Source organism: Colobus angolensis, unplaced genomic scaffold, assembly GCF_000951035.1.
Source record: "Colobus angolensis palliatus isolate OR3802 unplaced genomic scaffold, Cang.pa_1.0 Scaffold91, whole genome shotgun sequence".
Classification (NCBI taxonomy): Eukaryota; Metazoa; Chordata; class Mammalia; order Primates; family Cercopithecidae; genus Colobus; species Colobus angolensis.
The window spans coordinates 2,957,337-2,963,427 of NW_012123043.1; positions in this window are offsets into that span (position 1 = coordinate 2,957,337).

The following is a 6,091-nucleotide window of genomic DNA, read 5'->3' on the forward strand; positions in this document are numbered from 1 at the left end:
CGGATCTCAGCTCACTGCAAGCTCCGCCTCCTGGGTTTACACCGTTCTCCTGCCTCAGCCTCCTGAGTAACTGGGACTACAGGCGCCCGCCACCTCGCCTGGCTAGTTTTTTGTATTTTTTAGTAGAGACTGGGTTTCACCGTGTTAGCCAGGATGGTCTCGATCTCCTGACCTCGTGATCCGCCCGTCTTGGCTTCCCAAAGTGCTGGGATTACAGGCTTCAGCCACCGTGCCCGGCCCCAACTCTGCATAATTCCAAGAGGATTTAATAAAGAGGCTATTTGTAAATATAGATAGGGTACAGAAAACCCCAAGGAAAAGTGCAGGTTCCTGGGGCTGGCAAGCAGTGCTGTCTATTCCAAGGCCTCAAAGGTGCAGCAAGGGAGTGGTCATGGGGACCCTGACATGCCTGTAGAGAGGATGTGCTGAGAGAACCAGTGACCTTCTACTTGAGGACACAGCCAAGCTGTCTACCTTCCCTCCATCTGCTGGGGCTCCCAGCTGGTCAAACCCAAGCGGAAGCCAGAGGATCCTTTGGTGTGGTTCATAAGGGCCAGACTCCCCCAGGAGAGGTCAGGGTGGAGAAATGTGGAGAGGGGAAACGGAGGGACAAAAGGAAGATTTCCAGTCTTTCCAGGTTCAATTATTGGACCTGTCTGAGATACATAAATGGGGGGAAAAACAAAAACAGAAAGAATGCCTTTCTGGTGTGCTGGAAATCTTCTGTTTGTGTGTGTGTGTGTGTATACATATATATGTGTATATGTGTATCTCTCTATATATATATGTGTGTGTGTGTGTGTGTGTGTGTATATATATATAGAGAGAGAGAGAGAGAGAGAAAAAAAACGAGAGACAGAGAGAGAGAAAAAAAAAAACAAAGAATGCCCTTCTGGTGTGCTGGAAACCTTCTGTTTGTGTGTGTGTATATACATATGTGTATATATGTGTGCGTGTGTATATATATACATACACACACGCGCACACACACACACACACATATATATATAGAGAGAGAGAGAGACAGAGAGAGAGAGATGGAGTTCAGTGGCGCTATCTCGGCTCATTGCAACCTCTACCTCCCGGGTTCAAGTGATTCTCTTGAACAAGTAGCTGGGATTACAGACTCCCACCACCAAGCCCAGTTTATTTTTGTATTTTTAGTAGGGAGGGGGGTTTCACTATGTTGGTCGGGCTCGTCTTGAACTCCTGACCTCAAGTGGCCCGCCCGCCTCGACCTCCCAAAGTGCTAGGGTTACAGGCGTGAACAACTGCGCCTGGCCTGTATATTTTAAAAACAAAAAATTCCCTTGACCTTTGTATTGGTTTCCTGTGGCTGTAGTAAAACCTGAGTGGCTTAAAATAACAGATCCCTGTAATCCCCGCAGTTTGGGAGGTCAAGGCAGGCAGATCGCTTGAGCTCAGGAGTTCGAGACCAGCCTGGGTAACATGTTGTAAAACCTCATCTCTATAAAAAATACAAAAATTAGCCGGGTGTGGTGGCTGGTGTCCCAGCTACTCGAGACTGAGATAAGTTGGATTGCTTGGGACCAGGAGGTCAAGGCTGCAGTTGGCCGTGATCATGCCCCTGCACTTCAGCCTGGGTGACAGAGCAAGACCTTGACTCAAAAAAAAGAAAAAAGAAAAAAAAAAAACCCAGACATTTATTCTTTCCTATTTATAGAGACCAGAAGTCCTAAATCCAGGTATTAGTGTATATTCTTGGGCTCTTCCAGCTCCCGGTGGCTGTTGGCGTTCCTCAGCTTGTGACTACATCACTCCAGTCTCTGCCTCTGTAGTCACATTGCTTCCTTCCCTCCTTCGTGTCTTCTCTTCTACTGTCTGTCTCAAATCTCCCTCCACCAAGGACATTTGTCATTGGATTTAGGGCCCATTGGATAATCCAGGATAATCTCCTCTTCTCAAGATTCTTAATTGAGCCGGGCGCGGTGGCTCAAGCCTGTAATCCCAGCACTTTGGGAGGCCGAGACGGGCGGGTCACGAGGTCAGGAGTTCGAGACCATCCTGGCTAACACGGTGAAACCCCATCTCTACTAAAAAATACAAAAAACTAGCCGGGCGAGGTGGCTGGCGCCTGTAGTCCCAGCTACTCGGGAGGCTGAGGCAGGAGAATGGCGTAAACCCGGGAGGCGGAGCTTGCAGTGAGCTGAGATCCAGCCACTGCACTCCAGCCTGGGCGACAGAGCGAGACTCCATCTCAAAAAAAAAAAAAAAGATTCTTAATTGAATTGTATCTGCAAAGACTCTTTTTCCAAATAAAGTAACATTCATAGGTTCAGATAATTCCTGGATTATCTTTATGTGGCTATAGGAAGTCATAGACTGCCAATTAATAAATGTAAAAGTGATGACAGAATTGGAAAACCACAAGTTTGCAGCCACCACTGAAACTACTGACTCAGGCAAGGATCATCTAAGATGCTGAAACTATTGGGTGAAAAGTCACTGGAGAAAAGGATAGTCACACACAAACTATCACCCAACATATTACTTATTAATTAGAAAAGGGATAGGTACCTTTACAACGAAAAAGTCTAGTGAAAGCTGCCTAAACCAAATGAGCAGGCCTTGTGCTGACATCATCTGATGTGATTCACTGAGAAGAACCCAACATCAACAAAAATGTATAATCTGAATCTACTCATGAGGAAACAGTCAAAGCCAAATCAACAGACATTCCGCAGAATAATTGATGTGGACTCTTCAAAAATATCAGTATCAAGATATTCCCAAAACAGTGCAGGGAAGGTATTAAGATTAAAGCCATGACAACTGGATGCAATGCCTGATTTTGAACTGGATCTGGGAATCAAAAAAAAAAAAGAATTATGAAGAGCAAATATAGACTGTATGTTAGGTAATGGTATAAAATCAAGATTAAATTTCTTTATGTAAATATTATATTATGGTTATGTAGGAAAATATTCTTATTCTTCAGTTACTTAACTGTAAAGGCCACTGTGACTGCATCTTACTTTCAAATGGTTTAGGAAGGGAGTTTGGGAGGGAGAACCAATGTTAATACAGCAAAATGTTAACTGGTGAATCTAGATAAAAACAATACAAGACTACTCACCTTGCTTATAGTATCGCTCACAATATGACCCCTGCCTACCTTTCTATGGGTGTTTCTGAAGATTCCTCTTCATATAATCTGTCCTCCAGCCAAACTGGGTTTCTCAGATTGCTTTGCATTTTTCTGCTTCCCTCCCCTCCTACCTTTCTCAGACATGCCCTCTGCCTGGAATATTGCCTTCCAGAGATTAGTACCCCCCTAACTCAGTACATGTGTCTATCAAAACACTAACACTAACTCTAACAGCCCCACCCATCTCACAGGATCCTCTGAATCTTTCTCTCTATTCAGTGACTATGGCTTTGTGCTGCCTTCAAGGCATTACTATTTCATTCTATGCCAAAAATACTCATCCAAAGGCCAATCCTACACACAAGCTCCAGGGGGATCTCTAAACACCCTAAAATCATTGCAAAATCATGTGGGCCCACACATGCACACGTGTGTGTGTGTGTGTGTGTGTGTGCACACACTATGTGCAGTTTTGGGAGGAAAGAGGACACATATGCTTCTCCAGATTTTCAAATCTTCCATGACCCCAGAAAAGTAATTTAATTCTCATTTGGTCATTTTTTCCTACCTGCTTCACAGTAATCTCCAGGATTTATCCAGATCAGTGCCTCCTTAGTGCCTGGAAAAGAGCCTGGTACAAAACAGGCATTAGGTTGTTGAGTTCAACTGGATAGAGTCAACACACATGTTGGTGTTTACCAAGAAGAGGGGAAGTTTAAAAACAAAGAAGGAAAGGAAAACCCTTCATTCCTTCAAATTAAAGATTCTATCAGAACTCAAACAAGAACAAAAGTGAAAGTGAAAGTGAAATTACTGTATTCTTTTTAAAGCTTTCAGCCCAGCCTACTGGCAAGGCTAGGATTCGGACCGGGAGGGATCTTTTTGCAGTCCTCAGTCTGCCTCTAACTCCCTGGGATCTTGGGTAATAAGTATCTCAAACTCGCTATACCTCATTTCCTATTTATGCAACATGGAAAATAATCCTTGCCCCTTATCTACCAAGTGAGGAGACTGTAAGGAAAACAGATGACACACAAAATGCTTTTTGAACTCTTCATTAGGCAGAGTCTTTACAAATATTTTCGTCAGAGAGTCTGTGGTTACAAAGGCCCACTTGGCTCTAGTGGTTGTTTTGATGTCCTGCCTTCTTTCAGGTCTAAAATACTTCCAAATGTGCTCAAATTTAGCATTGACGGTAAGAAAATCTTGGGCTGGAATGCACTCTGACCACATGCTGGAGCAGCATTTCTCAACAATTTTTAACTCATATTCCCATTTGATAAGCATTAAAAACTCACTCCTTTTTAAAATTTTGTTTTATGAAAACAAAGGTTGATTTTTTTCCCCTTTTCAAAGTATATAATTCTATAATAAATACTGCTTGGCAAAAAAATGGGAATGAACTGATTTGCAAACAGCATGAACAGATCTCAAATGCATTATGCCATGCGAAAGAAGCCAGACCAAAAAGAAGAGCACATGGTGTATGATTCCACTCATATAAAATTCTAGAAAGGCAGCCAGGCGCAGTGGCTCATGCCTGTAATCCCAGCACTTTGGGAGGCCAAGGCGAGTGGATCACCTAAGCTTGGGAGTTCGAGACCAGCCTGGCCAACATGGTGAAACCCCATCTATACTAAAAATACAAAAATTAGTCAGGCATGGTGGTGGACACCTGTAATCTCAGCTACTCGAGAGTCTGAGGCAGGAGAATCACTTGAACCTGGGAGGCAGACATTGCAGTGAGCCGAGATCGTGCCACTGCACTCCAGCCTGGGAGACAGAGTGAGACTCCGTGTCCAAAAAAAAAAAAAAATTCCTTTTTCAAACAGTGCCCCTCTCCACCCTGTCCCCATAAACACTGGTCTGGACAGTGAGCACACTGACCACCTAGGAGGTGCCTCATTCATTCCTGAGCCCCCAAGACTTAGCACAGTAAGCAAGCCCTGACTCTCAGTACCCGCCTTCCACACAGGCCACTTCCTGTCCTAAGATCTGTTCTGTTCTCTCCCTGGAAATGACCTCCTCCTGCTTCCGTTTCTTCTTCATTCCAGATGCAGATCAGGAATCTTCTCTACCAGCCTTCCCTGAATCTCAGCTCAAGCCTGTGCTCCACAGCTCCTGAGCATGTTTCTAGCTGCCACTCACCGCTTTGTACTGATTTTATCTGTTAAAGCTTCTAGTCTTCCTCATGAGACAGTAAACAGAAAGGGGTTCTTAACCTTTTTTTGTGCCTCCTAAAGCCTTCTCAAAATAAGGTAAAATAGATACAGGCATATGCAGAAAACTAATTATGAAATACAGTTATCAAACTATTCAAACATTTATTGGCTGTCACACCGTATGCGCCTTGCTATTGATCTAGGGGAAGGTCAAATGACTGCCATCATTTCAAAGTAGTGATCTGTATAAACGGGAATAGCTACCACTCCTGTGGCTTGTCATTACCATTGATAACTGAAGGAAATACTGTATTGCAGTTAGAGGGTGGTGAAACTGTAATCTTTTCCTATAAAAGTTCACGGGCCCCTGAATTCCACCCAAGGACAAGGAGCCACAGAGGCCTAGAAAGAACAGCTGTTTAGAGGGCTGTGTCCTCTTTATCTTTGGGTTCTCAATGCTCTCGGCACACGGCAGGGAACTTAATATCTCAGCTACAAAACAATGCAATAACAATAACAATATTAAGTATAAATTCAAAAAACTAAGATAGTTTATCCTGCTAATACTTGTTGCTGTTACGACTAGTAGGCTTACACCAAAGTATGTCCTGGAAAATGGTTTACCGACTGCCAAAGACCTTGAAAATACATTTACCTGGAACCATAGCATTCCCTGGCCACCTCATAACATTCTTCAATTCTTCAAAGTATTAGCATAAAACCAAGGAAAGAAATAGATAAAGATCAGGGGGATTTAGAGGAGGAAGTCAGCTCCCTTAATGTGACCTCACCATGTACAATATGACCTTCAAATGGAGCA